General features: G+C 44.9%; 1 protein-coding gene across 1 annotated transcript in view; it reads left to right on the top strand.

The window, feature by feature from the left end:
- Window positions 1–11,751: 11,751 nt before the first annotated feature.
- The window catches only part of pdgfbb (platelet-derived growth factor beta polypeptide b), a 14,219-nt gene continuing 6,254 nt past the window's right edge, over window positions 11,752–19,716 (top strand). Inside the window, exon 1 of the mRNA XM_079623119.1 lies at window positions 11,752–12,626. The gene's annotated coding sequence lies outside the window, so the exon portion shown is untranslated. The remainder of the gene's footprint in view (window positions 12,627–19,716) is intronic.

Below are 19,716 nucleotides of genomic sequence, written 5' to 3'. Positions count from 1 at the left end.
TTTAATTATATCAAGTGCTGTGAGAAAAGGCTTTAAATCTCCACCTCCAACATCCTCACACGCAATATAGCCTACTAGCCGAGACTCCTTCTTTATGAGTACTACAGATGTGACGTAATGACGCAAAGACATGCTCGAATTTCCAGCGGAAATCCACCAGTACCACTGGAATTAAAAACATTATTACAAGCTTACCGTTTTGAATCGAGCTTAGGCAAGCAGATAGTTTTGAACACTGGCTGGTTATGTACTTTGTCAAAAAAAATTATTTTGGACAATTTTAACCCCAAAAAGTTACGGACTGCAGCTTTAAGTAGTATGAAGTACTACTCGAGAAGGCCTACTTTACACCTCTCCGAGTGCATGTTAACACTGTATTGATCAATCATCACCAAGCACTAGAACTATACTTTTTATAACTAACATGGAACAAAAGATGCATGATTGTCAATTTGAGCTGGTTGAATCCAGCTTCAGTTAGTTTTGGTATGTTTGTGTGTGAGAATGTTGTGCATTTTTGTCTCTGTTTGGCTGGCATGGTGGGAGGAACACCGGGGGAGGGGTTTTGTTGCTGGGGATTTTCCCAGCGAAACACACACATGCCTGAAATCAAACAGAAGGTCTCAATCTTACAGTCGTTCCAGTGAGACACCTGCAACCTCATCAAAAACCTGCTGCCATCAATCATAACGTTTCTTGTGACAGCTTTATGACCAAGAGCAACTTTGTCAAAATCAGACATTGCACAGATTTGTGTAGTTCATGGTTGGCAATCAACAATATATGTGTGTGATTGCCATTTCCTCCGAGGAGACAAGGGAGGCAGTGCCAGCTCAAAAAAAAAAAAAAAAATCGGATGATAAAATAATACGCAGTACATAAATAAAATAATGCAAATATTATGAAATAGAACTTTAAAAAGTGTGTAACATTTTGGCTGTTCATTTACACAACAACAGCGTTTTAGGGACCTTAAAGCGGAATTTTTTAAAAACAATACCATTATCGTCTCTGTGTAAACTACAAACATGTGAATTTGTGAAAACGGTGACGTCACACGCATCGCATATAGAGAGCCTAAGTCCCTCCCCTTCCGGTCGACCACCATGGGACCTTATTTCGGAAAAATATTGTATGGTAGTCAATGGCGAGAGACAACAAATATTTTGATCTCGTTTGAATTGTGCCCTGAATTACACATATGATGTTTGTCAATTTAAAAGATACATTTTAAAGTCAAGAAAGTCGCAGTTTGATGTAAAACTGTTGAGGTATAAGACTGTGAAAATACGTAATTACAAAGACTACAAACCCAGAAGGCGCACATGCGACGTCATACCTTTTCTCTCAATGAATGAAGCTAACTTTACTGAAGCTAACGTCTGTCATTTTTTCTATAGTCTTACATTATAATCCTAACGTTACGCCGTCATGCCTGACTCGTGTTTTGAGCCAGAATACACACATACGAGCAACGGATCTTGTGACGTAGGCTACATAGTGCGAGACGAGAGATGTAGTTCATCGAGCGATTTTCACATACAACTAAACGTTACTCTTCTGTTTTATGACAAACTGCGACTTTCTTGACTTTCATATTTACCTTTTAAATTGACAAACATCATATGTGTAGTTCAGGGGACAGTTCAGACGGAATAAAAAGATAAGTTATCTCTCGCCATTGACTTCCATACATATTTTTTCCGAAATAAGGTCCCATGAGCCGGAAGCGGAGGGGCGGGACTTAGGCTCTCTATTACGTGTTCAGTCTTAAGGCGCGTTGGGTTTCTTTATGAAGTGACGTCGCCAACCACTGGCCTGGTATGAATAATACAGCGTTTTAGTAGTTTTCTCGGATCCGTGTGAATGGGGATCGTTTTGACAATGTTGCTATCTGTACGTGAAAAACGCAAAGGAAAACCTTGTCTTGTAAACGTACCTGAATGAGCAAATAATGGTGTAAATTGAAAGACTAATTAAAAAGTAAGGAAACAACTCACAATCACCGCTTTGTCATGTTACATTTACACCTGAAAACACAATCTGTATGGTTTTCTTTAGTGAGCTTGGTGAAATTAATCTGCAATGTTTACCGGGCTTTGATGACTGATGATCAGAAAATGATTTGATTATTTAAAAGAAAAGCTGAACATCAGTTCAATAATAAGACAGATCTGAATTTTGCTTTATTATAGTTTTTACTTTGTCTAAATGTAAATATGCTTAAAAGGCACTAACTTGATGAGAAATTTAGTTTTGAAGACACCATTAAATCAAAATGTGCTTTCTAGTTTTTTTATGAAATACTGATGTAATTATTATAAATGATTTATATGTGCATATATCCATCCATCCATCTTCTTCCGCTTATCCGGGGCCGGGTCGCGGGGGCAGCAGTCTAAGCAGAGACACCCAGACTTCCCTCTCCCTAGACACTTCCTCCAGCTCTTCCGGGGGGACACCGAGGCGTTCCCAGGCCAGCCGGGAGACATAGTCTCTCCAGCGTGTCCTAGGTCTTCCTCGGGGTCTCCTCCCAGTGGGACGTGCCCGGAACACCTTCCCAGGAAGGCGTTCAGGAGGCATCCGGAACAGATGCCCGAGCCACCTCAGCTGACCCCTCTCGATGTGGAGGAGCAGCGACTCTACTCTGAGCTCCTCCCGAGTGACCGAGCTCCTCACCCTATCTCTAAGGGATCGCCCAGCCACTCTGCGGAGAAAGCTCATTTCGGCCGCCTGTATCCGGGATCTTGTTCTTTCGGTCATGACCCAAAGCTCATGACCATAGGTGAGAGTAGGAACGTAGATTGACCGGTAAATCGAGAGCTTCGCCTTGCGGCTCAGCTCTTTCTTCACCACGACAGACCGGTACAACGACCGCATTACTGCAGCAGCTGCACCGATCCGTCTGTCAATCTCCCGTTCCATCCTTCCCTCACTCGTGAACAAGACCCCAAGATACTTAAACTCCTCCACTTGAGGCAGGAACTCTCCACCAACCTGAAGTGAGCAAGCCACCCTTTTCCGACTGAGGACCATGGCCTCGGATTTGGAGGTGCTGATTCTCATCCCAGCCGCTTCACACTCGGCTGCAAACCGTCCCAGTGCATGCTGAAGGTCCTGGTCTGTAGGGGCCAACACGACAACATCATCCGCAAAGAGCAGAGACGAAATCGTGTGGTCCCCGAACCTGACACCCTCCGGCCCCTGGCTGCGCCTAGAAATTCTGTCCATAAATATTATGAACAGAACCGGCGACAAAGGGCAGCCCTGCCGAAGTCCAACATGCACCGGGAACAAGTCTGACTTACTGCCGGCAATGCGAACCAAGCTCCTGCTCCGGTCGTATAGGGACCGGACAGCCCTTAGCAAAGGACCCCGGACCCCATACTCCCGGAGCACCCTCCACAGGCCGCCTCGAGGGACACAGTCGAATGCCTTCTCCAAATCCACAAAGCACATGTGGATTGGTTGGGCAAACTCCCATGAACCCTCCAGCACCCTGTAGAGGGTATAGAGCTGGTCCAGTGTTCCACGGCCGGGACGAAAACCGCACTGTTCCTTATATGTGCATATAATTTTTTTTAAATCCATGTGCCACAATCACAAACCACAACCATCCAATCAATTCCTAAAGGACACAGTTAAGTCCCGCCCTACTTTTCTTCTTGTTCGAGAAGCTGTTTCACTCACATATACGTAACAGTAGAGAAGAAAAGTCTACTGGAACTTCCATTTTATGTTGTCCTTAATACATAGAACAGTACTTTGTTCATATATAAATACAAAATAGAATAACCGAATTGTTTTTAGTGAGTGACTGTGTGAGTGATGCAGCTATTCATTTTTTTTTCTAGCTATAAAAATCTTCAAACACTAAATGAAAAGACATTCCTGAGAGAAGAAATAGGCATTGCATATGTACAGAGCCTCGCACATGATACTGAGGCCACGAATTAAGAATTTGTTCCCACGATTGACTGGATTTTACTACATTAAAATGAGGGGATGAACTTATAAAACGTGGCCACTAATTAAGTCGTGGGAATTAATTCTAAATTCATGGCCACAGTATCACATGTTCAGTTAAAACTATGCAGTGTTAGTTAGCACATACTAGGTGAATACACATTTGTGCTGTTTCATACAGTGTGTCTTGATGATCTTGCTCTTCGAGACAGAGAAAGCTTTATCTGTGGCTGAATGTTAACTGTGCTCGCTAAAATATTTGAGATCTTTTAAGAGACTCAGAAGAGGTCAAAGGTTTTTTGGCTCTAACTTGCTATGGCACGAGTGAGTCACTTTTCAACACTGTTCCCAACAGAATCTAAAAACATCCTTGAAAAACATCCAACCACAAACAAAATATCTGTGTGTAATTTAGATATATAGAAAAAAATGCAAACAGAAGATTTTATGGAATATTATTTCTTTGTGGTGGTGCTTTTAAAAATCATAATCCAGAATTAATGCCAAGTTTGGGTTTTTTGTTTATGTTAAGGAAGAAGAGAAAGAAAAAGGGAATAAATAAGCAACAGAAGAGGAACGAAGGGGAAAGAAGAAAAGTCCCATGAACCTTGAACTATAGGAGGTGGTTTAGATGGGATTCTTTTGGCCAATATTTCAATGGTAGTCAACATTAAATTAAATTTGGCCTCATTTTCTAGTTTAATTTGAATCAAAATATAAAGGCTTGCCCTTACTCTGAAATGATTTTCATATTCAAATGGTGTCACTTATTTCTTTTGTGGCTGGTGGATGAAAAGTGCCATTTTTTGCCTTTCAAATTCTCTCTGGAATATGTCACATTATAGATATAAAATCGGTTATGAACGGCAAGTCATAATGAGTTTGGAATAAAAATTTTTTTTTTTTTTTGAAAGTCTCTATATTAGAATGATTTCTGAAGGATCATGTAGACTGGAGTAATGATGCTGAAAATTCAGCTTTGATCACAGGAATAAATTGCACTTTTTTTACTGTATTTTCTTTAATCAAATACATGCAGCCTTTGAGGTGACCATAACATTTTTTATTATTCCAAACTTTTGAGCACAAGTGTATGTTTAACATTTTAGTTTACAAATACAATATGTTTTTTACAGAGTGTTGTTGCATCATTATAGCTCTGCAACATGTGAACCATTGGAATCAGTTGCGAGTCAAATCTTCTGTTCTGAACCACAAATGTATTTGGGGATGTGCACATTGTCTGTTAAGTAGAACACCTAATGTGTTATTATTTTAGACAGGTTGTGAGGAGTGTGTATTCTTCTGGGTGAACACCTCCTTTATAACGTGGAAAGATTCCAGTGACACTTCAGCATTGTGTGTGTTGAGGAAGTGCTGTTCAGGTTAGGCAACGGAAAACTCCCTTTTGTCAGAGCTAGTTTGGTTTGAGAGGAGATGCACACTCACTCGGAACAAATTCACCAGTTTGGCCGGAAGAGGACAACAATAACATGTTGTTTGATGAGAACAAATCAATGAATATAATCCAAAAGGCCTAATAAGAGCCTCTTCATCATAGCAGATATGGTGACAATTGGCCCATTCAAAACACTCTGCAGCGAAAGGTCCAGTGCAGAGGAGTGACCATTTGTCAAAACTCATTACTTCATCATGCTATCAGTGAATAATATGACTTATTATTTGATCTCTGTGTGTCTCTCTCTGTCTCTTTTTCCATCTCGGTTCTCTCATTTGATTGCTTTCTTTCTCTTGTGGTGTGCAGTTCCGCTTTGTTATATGAAACTTTTAAGAAATTATGAATTTAAAAATGATAGGGCTTTTCAAAGATTCAAATTATTAAAAACAAATATATGTGATACATTACCATTACAAAGTTTGGTGGCAGCTATTTTTTTTAAAGAAATTCATAGTTTTATTCAGCAAGAATGCATTAAAGTGATTAAAAGTAACAGTAAAGACTTATACATTACAAAAATAAAAAAATAAAAATAAAATACATGTTTTTATTTTGAACTATTCATTCAAAAATCCTGAAAAAAAACAAAGTTTCTGAAATATTAAGCAGCACAGCTGTTTTCAACATTAATAATAAGAAATGTTTTTTGAGCAGCAAATCAGAATGATTTCTGAAAGGTCGTGTGACACTGAAGACTGGAGTAATTGTGCTGAAAATTCAGCTTTAACAACGCAGGAATTAAATATATTTTAAAATATGGTCAAATAGAAAACAGTTATTTAAAATCATATTTCACAATATTACTGTTGTATAGGTGAAATTCGAAAATGTAGAATATTTAGCAAAGTTCATTTAGTTCAGTAATTGTTGAAACTAATATATTATATAGACTCATTACATGCAAAGTGAGATATTTCAAGCCTTTATTTGTTATAATTTTGATGATGATGACTGACAGCTTATGAAAACCCCTAGTTCAAAATTAGAATATTGTGAAAAGTTTTCATAGCTGTAAGCCATAATCATCAAAATGATAACAAATAAAGGCTTGAAATATCTCACTTTGCATGTAATGAGTCTATATAATATATAAGTTTCACCTTTTAAGTTGAATTACTAAAATAAATGAACTTTTGCATGATTTTCAAATTTTTCGAGTTTCACCGTATTTCTGATTAAATAAACGCCTTGGTAGAATGTAATGCACAATAGTGTAAGTGATTTAATTGCTGTTTTGGTTTGATAACTGTTCTTCATAGTTTTCCCACTTCCCACTTCTCAATCTTGTTAAGGGTATTTATTTATTTATTTTGCAACTAAATCCTAACATGAAGTTATCTTTTAAGGATTTTTAAACATCTTTAATTTAAGTGGCAGCTACTTTGTGAGTCACTTTGTGAGCCAAGCAGTATTGATTGCTTTGTTAGAATTTTTCAAAAAAAAAAAATCTAGTATAATATTTTTGAATTATTATAAAAAATATCTATTTGAATAATATGTGTGGTAAAGTTATATCTAATATTGAAGTTAAAAGGAGCATGTTTCTGGTTTGGTGTTGCTGAAGGGTTATGATGGGGCTGTGGGGAAACACTGATCTAGACTTCTGTGCATGTTCACTGGACTGGATAGAGTTCTGAACGGCGTTTATAATTGATCTGCCACACTCGGGACTGTGAGTGAAACACACCCATGAGTCCCAACAGCTGGCTTTGTGCTGTAATGGCTCTGCAGTTCTGAACAATAGTGTTCCTCTCCGGTCTTTATCCGGTTCATTGAGTCCCGCTGTTACTCGTGTACAGCATCCTGTCCCGGAGCTAAGATGGTCATGATGACATCACAGCAAGACAGCGCTCCAATCACAGTGAATATGATGGTAAATCATCACAGCATAATGTCAAGAGTTGGTTACATTTCTCGAGAATTAAGCTTTGAATGAACAAGTATGGATGGAGCCATGTAAGGCCTCTATAAACACAGCCATGTTCTTTTTTTAATTTTCTCGCATTTCGAAAAATATGTAAATATATGCTGCAGTTTCCATTCAATTACAAAAACAGGAAAGTGTGAAAACAGCAGTTAAGAAAGCATCTGATCGTAGCGATGTGCATGTTTGCATGTTTGCACAAGCTCCAGTCATGTCATGTCACGTTTATTAGCACTTTATACAATATATTGCTTTCATTCAAGCAGCTTTACAGTATTTAACATAAAAAAATAGTGTCACTGTTGATTTCAATTAGAATTACAACAAAGTTTCAGATATAATACAGCTCTCCAGTGAGTTCATGTTTTTAATTATGTGATATCTCTGCGTCCAAGTAGCAGGTAGCCTGTGCTTCACCCTAATACAGTCCCAAGTCAATATTTGCCTAGGAAATCGCCTAGTCTTAATCTGCATCGCTATTTGTACTCGTTGTGATTACGCAGGCCACAAGAAGTAATTCGGGTTTTTTTTGGATCACTTTTACTCAGGACATGCTAGCTGGCAACAAAGGATTCCATTCATTATGCTAAGCTAAACTAGCGGCGACCCTGCCAAACTAAAACAATGCATACACTGAGACAAAAATGCATTTGCCCACCTATCTAAATATAGGAAAGACGGTGAATAAGCCCTATTTCAAAAAACGGTGGAGTGTTCCTTTAAAGCATTGTAAAAACATATGTTGTCACAACTTTTTGATAAAAAATTTTATACAGTGAATTTGTGGTGAAAAACTACATTACCCATGATGCTGTGAAGAAAATTCAACCAATCAGAGTCAAAACAAGCAAAACGCACCAAAAGATCTCTTCAGCTCCCATGGAATGAAGCACTGAGATGTCGTAATATGGTGCGTTCAAGTCATCTCGTATAGATAGTATTTACGAGTTGAACGCACTTGAACGCCACCACAATGTCGTAAATACCAGTGGGAAGCCCCGATCTTTACGAGTTGTGGGTGTGTCACTGAGAAACATGGCGGAATACCACAATACAAGGGTATTGCTGGTCAGGCTTTTCTATTTACAGCGCAGTAATTGCCTGCACTGAATATGATAGCATTATAAAATAACAATGTAGCCTAATATGTAACGATAAAGTTTACAGTGGCTTAATAAATTGACTAAAAACATAAACAAACAAAGCACACCTTATGCAAATCTTTGTTCTTCATTTTCTAGAACTAGAGTTTAAGAACCTCGCTGTATTTTTGTAGCCTAGAAATCTAGACGCCCCTAGCGGCAGCAAAATGTATTTTGCAGCCAGGGCCAGTCTAGCAACTCTCAATACACATTCTAGCAGCAAAAACCCAGATTGGGTCAGGCCAATCACGTCGTGTATAGAGCATGCGGGGCGGGCTTAACATATGACGACAGAGTTGCGACGGCTGGCATAGGCACTTGTAAACAAAGAATGGCGGCAGCAGCTGTCGAACAGCAGTCTTTCGAATCGGCTTTGGCCGCGACTCTGGAGGACTTGGAGTTAAGTTTCTCTTTAAGAAAAGAGCAAAAAACGGCACTTAAATCATTTTTAAAAAAGGAAGATGTGTTCGGAGTTTTGCCGACTGGATACGGAAAAAGTTTAATATACCAATTAGCTCCGCTGGTGGGAAAACGTCACCTTCTTCGTTGCTCTGATTGGTTGTAGCGCTATCCTATTGCGTGCAGAGGGATTTTGAGAGACAGCCGTTTATCCCGCCTCTCGGAGTAAGCCTAGTCTATGGAGAGTGTCCAGACTAAACATCTTGATGTAAGTCTGGCTGGCCAGGCTAGTATTTTTGTGTAATTAATTAAGATAAAATACTCCGCCATTTTACTCCGACGAAAGTGACTTGAACGCAGCGGCCGTCGTAAACACGACTTCCCACATCGTGTGTACGAACTTCCCAGGAGAACTTGAACGCACCAATTGAATCAATCTATCTACACTCTCAAAGTGTTTAAATGTATATGCATGCATATTTTGCAATAAACTTCAATACATTGTTTTTATATATATAAAATCAACATTTTAAATGAGTAGTTTTATATTTCTCCATCGTTTTTTAATTTGATTGTATCAATGCTTTATGGGATTGTTCTTTCCTTCACTAAAACTGTTAACAGTCTTGTATAGCAACGCACTTAAAGCCACTCAGAACACTTTATGAACCATTTAAATGTCCTGTTTAAATGTACAATTTCTACAGCACTATATGTGAAATAAAATGATCTAAATGAGTAAACATATAATTGTTTGACTGCGTTTCAAAAGCCTTTCTGACAGAGAAATACTTGTTTAAAGCTTGGCATGTACAGAGAGACTGAAAGAGAAGTACATAATCATGAACAGACTTGAACAAATGGGTACATATTACAGATGAAAGAAACCAAGGAATAGTGCAATATCAAAAGGATGAAAGGATGATGGGGGGGGGGGGGTGGAGGAGGTGGAGAAGGGAGGAGGTGGAGAAGGAGAGAGGAAGCGGGAGACAAAGAAATGGAAGGAGAAAGAGGGAGTGTGGGAGTTACAGCGTGAGATGAATAGAGAATAAAAAGATGAACGCTGCACAATTCTGTGGAAAAGAGAAGCACAGAACGGGAGCAGAGAGATGAATGAGAGATTGGATTAGTTGCGAGAGGTTGTCCAGCCAGCCTTGTTCACACTTGACCTCTTGACCTGTCCTTTTCCTAATAAGACAGATGATATCTGCTCACACACGCGTGTCAGTGGCAGTACTCATCGTTCTGTCTGACCACAGTGCTCTTTTGTTTGAGGCCATTGGCGGCTGCCCACACATTTTTCTAGTACTTTGCTCATGTGGTTCATTAACATCTTTTGGTTTTAAGTGCAGATGTTTTTAAATACACAATTTGAGTTCAGTTGATTAAAGTGCTTTTTTAAGTCATCAAAATTAGTTCAGCAATTTGTTTAAGTCAGTTATAATGTAATGTAATTTAAGTTGAAATGACTTAAACATCCAAGATGACTGTACTTAAAATTTTGAGGCAGCAACTGCTCAATTTTTTCCTTTAACATCCACTGTCAGTGAGTCAAAAGTTTTTTTGCAGACCTTTCAAAAGGTTTATTCTTAAAGGCTTGTTATTAGTGTAGTAGACAAATATGAACTTTGTTAGAAAACTATCATTTTATTTATATATTTTAAATAAGTTTTTGGGATTTTGATCACATGGGTATGAGCATAAACCATCTTTTCTTAATTCTGGATCTAAATACAAGAGATTTGTTTGTTCTGATTAATTTTCACATTAAAATTATCATTTAAAAAGTGTTTCAGAAGATTCTCATCTCAAGATATTCGCACCACACTCATAATAAAGATTCTTCATTGGTATTGAAGTTTCCATAAAAAACCTTTAACATCAGTTAATATCAGTTCTTTATGGTGGGAAAAATAAATTAATCTTACTAATGCTTGAAGATTTACATTATATTATGTATAACAGAGCTGTTCGTGTCACCTTCATTTTACCTTTCATTTTGCCGACCTCTTGGTTTCATAACTCGGACACCATTGTGCAAATCTGAAAGGTCATAATATTTAGAGTTTTGGTATGTAAGGTCATAAACGTTTTGGTATTTAGACGCACCTTTTGATTCCATCACCATGGGCAATACTGTGAAAACATTTAAAAGTGCACTGGCTGGAGAGAATATGTCAGCCACCATCACATTCATTCTATGCCAATGAAACATTAACTTATTGCTTATATCATTCTTTATACAATTTATGTATTGCGAATTGAATGTGTCTTATCATCCAAATTGTATAAAAGAACATCTCAAGTAAAGAGAACTTTTATGTCTGTATGAAGTGAATTCTGACATGCGATAAGTCATGACATTGCTACATTGGCAGTGCACGTTTGAATATACGCCTACTATAAATATGCAAAAACAATTTGTGATATAGATTTTTATGACATAAATATAGGTCTACTGAAGTTGGAATATAGTGAATGTGCCATGGGATGGCTGAATGCTTATATAAAAGAACAGCATCAGCATGAACAGTTTGCAAAAGTGTTTCAAAAAAAGCAAGCAAAACATGAGGGTGAGTAAAAGGTATATTACATAGCCGCCTATATTATATTTTCAGTGGGATTAATGGAAAACATAAGAAAACATAATAAAATGTTCTACTGGTTCTCATGCATATCTAAATGATGTTTCTACCATTAAAACGTGTTCATCCACTGAAGTAACAAGACTTCAGCACCTCGTCTGAGCTCCTCACTCACCTCCCATCCTCTCTCTCTCTTTCTCAGTGAGTGCAGCCCTGCCTTTAAGGGGAGGGTAAGATAAGAGTCCACATACAGACCCCTGAAATCCTCCTCAGAGCCACAGTCCCATAATCAACACCGCACAGACAGCTCGCGCGGGGCCGTGCACGCGCTAGACATTGATAAGAAAACTGCAAGACCAAGAGTTTTAATTTAACTTCCATTAATGTCGCTTTTATTAGGGGCAATGCGAAGACGAATGGACCCTCGTGAATTACACATGGAACATCTTGGATTTTAAAGCCTTTTTTATATATAACTTTTTTTTATAAGCTAGTCTACTTAATCAACGGTGATGTGTTGTTAATTGGTCATTTTGAACCAAACAAAGGGACCGCACGCGCACTACTTTATATATATTTTTTTAAAGTTTTTTTTTAATAAAAAAAGTCCTGTTTGACTGCTAAAACATTGTAAATAAATTTAATTTAAAACTTTTTTAATTTATTTTTATTGCCATGACAGAACAGATATTTTAGATGACAGTTTTCTCAGATAAAATAAGAGGCGTTATTGGAATGGACCATGCAAATGAATGATTAAATAACCGCCAGCTGAGGAATCCGGGATTTTGGTGCTTCGCCTGGAAAAAAACCCCTCTTCACTTTAATCCGCAAACTGCATTTCAAAGGACTTCAAATGGGCCACTTGCTCCTCAGAAAAGAGACTCATTCTGCCGTGGAGGGCAATTTGAATGTTTGCGCACTGAGAGGAATGTCGAGCCTGCAGAGCCGCTGAGGGACTCAAACTGCTGCTTAATTAACCCGATATTTGCTTGCGAGTCGGAGACCAGTGCTGAGCGTCTCGTGCGCGTCTCTCTAAATGCGCGCTGTCCCGTGGAGCCCCGCAGCGGCACGGCAGCAAGATGAGATCGCGGATCCCGCTACTTCTCGCGGTACTTGCGGCGGCGTGTCTGCGGTTTGGCAGTGCGGAGGTAAGAGCGTCTCAATGGACATTCTAATGAATCTCAATTTCCTATATGTGAGAGTTCATTGGTTCCTGATGCATTCTTATGATTCTTTAACAATAGTAGGTTAAGTTTTTTTTTTAAATAATTGAATTTAAATTATTTTTTTGATAATGACTTGTTTGATGGGATACATCACAAATAAATAATCTGTCATTATTTATTCAACCTCATGTTTTTCCAAACAATTTTTTTTGGTTCTCCTTAAGAGTTAGTAGTGACCACATGTCAAGCCCCCAAAAGGACAAAAGCAGGCAAAAGTGTTTCATATATGAATATGACACATGATGCTAGGCTATATTCTTTTGAAGCCACATGATAGATTTGTTTCCCAGACAGCAACTTAGTGTCGGCCCAGATCTGGGCCACATCTGGTATGTGGAATCGTCTCGGTTACGGATGTAACCCTCGTTCCCTGAGTAGGGAACGGAGACGTTACGTCGAAATGACGACGAATGGGGTTCGCTTAGAAGCCTATCCTCTTCGAATATTAATAAAACGAGCCAATGGCAAGCAAATGCCATGGGTCTGCTGAATTTGCATAGCGTAACTCCGCCCCACAGTGTGGGTATATAAGGAAGTGAGCCGGCAACATGCAGATATGTTTCTTCGCTGAAGGAGCCAAGCTGAACTCAGGCTGTTCCAGCGGTACAGCGGAAGTGGCAGGAAGACGTAACGTCTCCGTTCCCTACTCAGGGAACGAGGGTTACATCCGTAACCGAGACGTTCCCTTTCGTAGTCACTTCGAGTTACGTCGAAATGACGACGAATGGGGTTCCCAGTCCAATCACGCCACCTCGGCTGTCTTCCAGTGCCCTGCGTAAGTCTGAGCTCCCTGTCGTGAGACTAGCACGGACGAAGGACTCCTACTTAACACAGGAATACCAAGGTACACTGGGAAGCATATCACAGTGGAAATATGCAATCAGTGCCCGCCCGAAGGGGGGGGACTTAAGAAAACACATATGACCCGGAGGGGGGTGCATACGGATAACACTGGGGTGTCCAGCCCGTAGGGTGGAGTATTTCAACCCCAGGGGTGGCAGACTGGCTTGCCAAGGGAAAGACACATGCTCGAAGGAGGCTTACAGTGGAAATACACACGTGGGGGTCGCCCAGCGGGGGAACCATGCACATGGTGGCACCTAGCCAACGCGAAAGCTGCCGGAGGCATAACTCTGGCGTTGACGTCAACAGCGCTGGAGGAACTCAGGGCTTATCAGGCTCACCTGAGGAGAATATCGCACGTATCCAGTCCGAGGAGTGGAATGGCGAGCAAGCGAAGACACCTGAGCGGGTCCTAGCACCGGCTGGTTGAAGCGAGTACTCGGGAGGACACTGGCTCCACTCGGAGATTGTAGAATCTGGCGAATGTGTTGGGTGTCGCCCAGCCTGCAGCTCTGCAGATGTCTGTTAGCGAGGCGCCATGCGCTAGAGCCCAAGAGGAGGCCACACTCCGGGTGGAGTGGGCCGTCACACCAAGGGGGCACGGTCGACCTTGCTGCTGGTAAGCCAAAGCAATGGCGTCCACTATCCAGTGAGACAACCTTTGCTTGGAGAGAGCCCTTCCCTTCAGCTTCCCACCATAACAGACAAAGAGCTGGTCTGAGGTCCTGAAACATTGCGTTCTGTCTACGTAAGCACGGAGGGCGCGTACTGGACAGAGCAATGCCAAGGCTGGGTCTGCCTCCTCCAGGGGCAGCGCTTGCAGGTTCACCACCTGGTCCCGGAAGGGAGTGGTGGGAACCTTGGGCACATATCCAGGCCGGGGTCTCAGGATCACGTGAGAAAAGGCCGGCCCGAATTCCAGGCACGCTTCGTCTACAGAAAATGCGTGCAGGTCCCCTACCCTCTTGATGGAGGCCAGAGCAACCAGGAGCGCTGTCTTAATTGACAGGAACTTAAGCTCCACTGATTGCAGAGGCTCAAAGGGAGCACTCTGCAGGGCAGTTAGTACCACTGAGAGGTCCCAAGAGGGAACGAGAGGAGGGCGAGGAGGCTGTAGTCTCCTCGCTCCTCTCAGGAACCTGATGACCAGGTCGTGCTTTCCCACGGACTTACCATCAACTGCGTCGTGATGTGCGGCGATAGCGGCAACATATACTTTCAGGGTGGAGGGAGACAGCCTTCGCTCCAACCCATCCTGCAGGAAGGAAAGCACGACACTGATCGGGCATGATCTGGGGTCTTCTGAGTGAGAAGAGCACCAAGAGACGAAGAGGTTCCACTTCAACGCGTAGGCATGTCTAGTGGACGACGCTCTAGCGGAAGTGATGGTAGCCACCACCGCTGGTGGTAGGGTACTCAAACCTGCCTCGTCCCGTCCAGGAGCCACACGTGGAGGTTCCAGAGATCGGGACGAGGGTGCCAAAGGGTGCCCCGTCCCTGAGAAAGGAGGTCCTTCCTCAGAGGAATTGGCCAGGGAGGTGCTGTCGCGAGGAGTACAAGTTCGGAGAACCAGGTTCGGGTGGGCCAGTGCGGCGCAACCAATATGACCTGCTCCTCGTCCTCCCTGATCTTGCACAGGGTCTGTGCAAGAAGGCTCACTGGGGGAAACGCATATTTGCGGAGGCCCCGGGGCCAGCTGTGCGCCAGAGCGTCCGTGCCGAGCGTGCCCTCGGTCAGGGAGTAAAACTGGGCGCAGTGGGACGAGTCGTGGGAGGCAAACAGGTCTACCTGTGCGTCCCCGAACTGATCCCAAATCAGCTGGACCGCCTGGGGATGGAGTCTCCATTCTCCAGGAAGAGGCTGAAGCCGTGAGAGCTCGTCGGCTGCACAGTTCAGGTCTCCCGGAATATAAATGGCTCGAAGCGACCTCAGATGCTTCTGACTCCATAAGAGGAGGTGGCGGGCGAGTTGCGACATACGGCGGGAGCGTAGACCACCTTGTCGGTTGATGTACGCTACTGTCGCGGTATTGTCTGATCGGACTAGTACGTGCTGGTTCTTGAGCAGCGCCCGGAAGCGGTGCAGAGCGAGACGTACTGCCAGCAACTCGAGGCAATTGACATGCCATAGGCGGTGGGGTCCTGTCCAGGAGCCCGCGGCAGCATGTCCATTGCACATGGCACCCCAGCCCGTGGAGGAGGCATCCGTTGACACAACAACATGCCTGGAAACTCGTTCTAAGGGCACTCCGGCCCGTAGAAAGCTGAGGTTCGTCCACGGGGAGAAGGTCTGACGGCAGGTCGGAGTAACTGGTACTCGGAGCTTGCCCTGGTGCCATGCCCACCTCGGGACTCGATCGTGAAGCCAGTGCTGAAGCGGTCTCATATGAAGCAATCCGAGCGGCGTTACCGCGGCTGCAGATGCCATATGCCCCAGGAGCCTCTGAAAAAGTTTCAGTGGAACCGCACTCTTGCTCTGGATTTGTCTCAGGCAAGTCAGCAGTGACTGCGCGCGCTCGCTCGTAAGCTGCGCGCACATGGCGACCGAGTCGATTTCCATACCGAGAAAAGAGATCCTCTGCACGGGGCAAAGTTTGCTCTTCTCCCAGTTGACCCGAAGGCCCAGACGGACTAGGTGCCGGAGCACTAGGTCCCTGTGTTCGCAAACCTGGTCCCGAGAGTGAGCTAGGATTAGCCAGTCGTCGAGATAATTCAGGATGCGAACCCCGTGTTGCCGTAGCGGCACAAGGGCTGCCTCGACGACCTTCGTGAAGACGCGAGGAGACAGGGCCAGCCCGAATGGGAGGACCGCGTACTGGTATGCCTGCCCCTCGAAAGCAAACCGTAGAAACGGCCTGTGTCGAGGAAGAATGGAGACATGAAAGTAGGCGTCCTTCAGGTCGATCGCTGCAAACCAATCCTGTGGCTGCACACATTCGAAAATGCGCTTGGCCGTGAGCATCTTGAACGGAAGCCTGTGAAGGGAACGGTTCAAGACGCGCAGATCCAGGATTGGTCGTAACCCACCGGTTTTCTTGGGGACAATGAAGTAGGGGCTGTAGAAGCCGGACCTCATTGCGGCTGGAGGGACAGTCTCGATCGCACCCTTCGCCAGCAGGGTGGCGACCTCCGCTCTCATGACAGGGGCATTGCCACCGACCATAGTGAAGCGGACTCCCCTGAAGCGGGGAGGAGACCGCGCGAACTGAATCGCATAGCCGAGCCTGATGGTCCGCGCGAGCCAGCGGGACAGGTTGGGAAGCTCTAACCAGGCTCCCAAGGACTGTGCCAGCGGGGTCATGCGGACGACAGACGTCCCCGCGGGGGTGCAGCGAAGCGGAATGACCGGCCCGGACGTGGGTGGCATAGCGGCCCGGTGTGGGGGCACGGTCATTAGCCGCGTCCTGCCAGAGGGGGCCAGGGAAGGACCAGCGTTCCACGGGGGCGTGCTCTGGCAGGGGTCTGGCGACAGAAGGGGATGAGAGCGGCGGGGCCCGTGGGCGGCGCGCACTGTCATTCCCTTCTGGGGGCTCAGAGATGGGGATATCAGTTCTTTCTTTAACCACATTAGGGTGCTGCCCACCCGTGGGTGAGCAGCGGGGAGTGGAGAACAAAGGATTCTCCCCCGGCCCTCCACCGGGGGAAGGAGTGGTCCTGCTACCATCTCCTGAGAAGAACTGATGGCCATCTCTGAGCAGCCCGTCTCAGGAGCGCCGCTTGGCCTGGCGTTTAGCGGGGCGCGGGGCTGGAGAGGGCTGGGGCGCCTGCCTGCGGCGTCCTCCACGACGCGGCCCGGGTGAAGGCTGCTGCTGGGGCCGTGCGGGAGGGGCGGGAGCCGCGGGAGGGCGCCCTCGGCGGCGAGCAGGCTGAGGCGTCTGAACCGACGGCTGGGTGGAGGCAGCAGCGGGCCGTCGGGGCAGAATATGACGAATAGCCTCAGTCTGCTTCTGGGCGGTTGAAAACTGTTGGGCAAAATCTTCAACCGCTCCGCCGAAGAGGCCAGCCTGGGATATGGGGGCGTCAAGCAGACGAGTCCGCTCAGCGTCCCTCATATCGGCCAGGTTGAGCCAGAGGTGTCTCTCCTGGACCACACTAGTGGACATCACCTGGCCCAGGGAGCGTGCGGTCACTTTCGTCGCCCGGAGAGCGAGGTCAGTGGCGGCACGCAGCTCATTGAAGAGCCCTGGGTCAGTCCTCCCCTCGTGCATGTCCCTGAGCATCTGGGCCTGGTAGACCTGCAGAGTGGCCATGGCATGCAATGAGGCGGCTGCCTGCCCCGCAGCTCTATAGGTCTTCGCCACCAGGGTCGACGAAAACCTACAGGCCTTGGAGGGGTGCTTAGGATCACCACGGGAAGAAGCACTCTGTGGACACAGTTGCATCGCAACAGAGCGTTCAACCATAGGCACCCCAGTGTACCCGTAAACAGCCGCCTGATCGAGAGGAGGAAAGGCGGAGGAGGTCGCCGAGCGATCACGGGAAGACAAGGGTGTCTTCCAGGACCTCGAGACCTCCTCATGCACATCCGGGAAGAAAGGCATTGGGGTTGGACGCCGACGTGAATCGGCGGCCGCGCCCAAAAACCAATCGACCAGACGCGAGCGCTCGGGGCAGGGTGGCGGATTGCACTCTAACCCGATGCTCGCGGCTGCCCGGGAAAGCATGGCCGTCAGCTCGGGATCAGGATCGGGCAATGCTGACGCGCCCGGAGGCGGCAGCACAGCCGACCCCTCATCTCCCGAGGACTCCTGCCCACCTTGTGATGCTGTGATCGACATAGCATCGTCATTAGGAGCGCCAGACGGCGCACTCGGTCCGCCGCCGACCGTTGGCCGGGACTGATCGAGCGCATCATCTGGTCGGCTCGCGGGTTGCGGCACTTGAGAGGGGGATGTGGCCCGAGGACGAATCGTCGGTTGTTGTTGCCACACCGTCACCCTCAGGTCACCCTGGCCACCAGCCGAAGTACCAGCTCTATTACTAGAGGGGGTAGATCGGGGTGTGGATGAGGGGACTCTCACTCTTTCGAGATCACTGAGTCTCGACCGTAGTGTCGCGATGGTCATGTTTCCGCAATGAAAACATGAGTCATCCACAAGCGCTGCTTTGGCGTGCTCTAAGCCCAAACACGCAAAACAGCGATTGTGCCCATCTAAATCGGACAGCCAGTGACCACAACCAGAAGGGCACGGGCGATGCATCTTTAAAAAGACGTGCCACGCGCTTTGCTCTTTTAGAGAGAAGGAGAAATCCCCGCAGATGCTGAAGCGACCAGGGAGAGAACACACACACACTGGCAGATCACTGCTCAGATCGCAGGGAATGTGCACTCGCTGGAACTCGCTGTCACACCAACACCTGGAGGGAAGCTCGTCTCGAAGAGGAATAGAGATGATACTCAGGATGGCTTGTGGAGTGAAGGATAAACTTGGCTCCGAAAGCGAAAACATATCTGCATGTTGCCGGCTCACTTCCTTATATACCCACACTGTGGGGCGGAGTTACGCTATGCAAATTCAGCAGACCCATGGCATTTGCTTGCCATTGGCTCGTTTTATTAATATTCGAAGAGGATAGGCTTCTAAGCGAACCCCATTCGTCGTCATTTCGACGTAACTCGAAGTGACTACGAAAGGGAACAAGGCGTTCCAGAGTGGACCGGATCTGGGCCGTCAATGTTGCTGTCTGGGTTGGGAAACGAGCCAAAATTAAAGTATTTTCCCCCAGAAAATCTTCCTCTCTGCTGTAGATCTCTTGCATTTTCAATTTCAAATATTTGAACTGGCGAGTCACGTTTATAGCAACCCACTTCAGAAGCAACAATTTGCTTAAATGTTATTAAAACAGGCAAGATTGCGTCTACATGTTTTAACCTAAATGTTGAAAATCTTCCCTCCATTGCAACTCTTAAATCTCATTCTAGATTTCAGATGAATGGCTGCATGGTTTGTTATGACTCAATGACCAATAGAAATTGACATTGTCAATGACATCAAACCTGTGACCTGTCCGCAGATTTACTTTAAATAAAGGCAAGTGAGATTTCAGAGCAGATTTCTAGAGAATCTTTAAATTTCAATCTGAATGGCTTCAGGATATTACACAAGATTCTTACTGAGTACATTTATTACTATTTATTTGTACTCTTTGTAGTTTGACAGATGTTCTGG

The sequence above is a fragment of the Phoxinus phoxinus genome (assembly GCF_949152265.1).
Source record: "Phoxinus phoxinus genome assembly, chromosome: 1".
In the NCBI taxonomy this organism is placed as follows: domain Eukaryota; kingdom Metazoa; phylum Chordata; class Actinopteri; order Cypriniformes; family Leuciscidae; genus Phoxinus; species Phoxinus phoxinus.
Note: the sequence above shows the minus strand (reverse complement) of the source record. Positions and strands in the feature narration are given on the sequence as shown.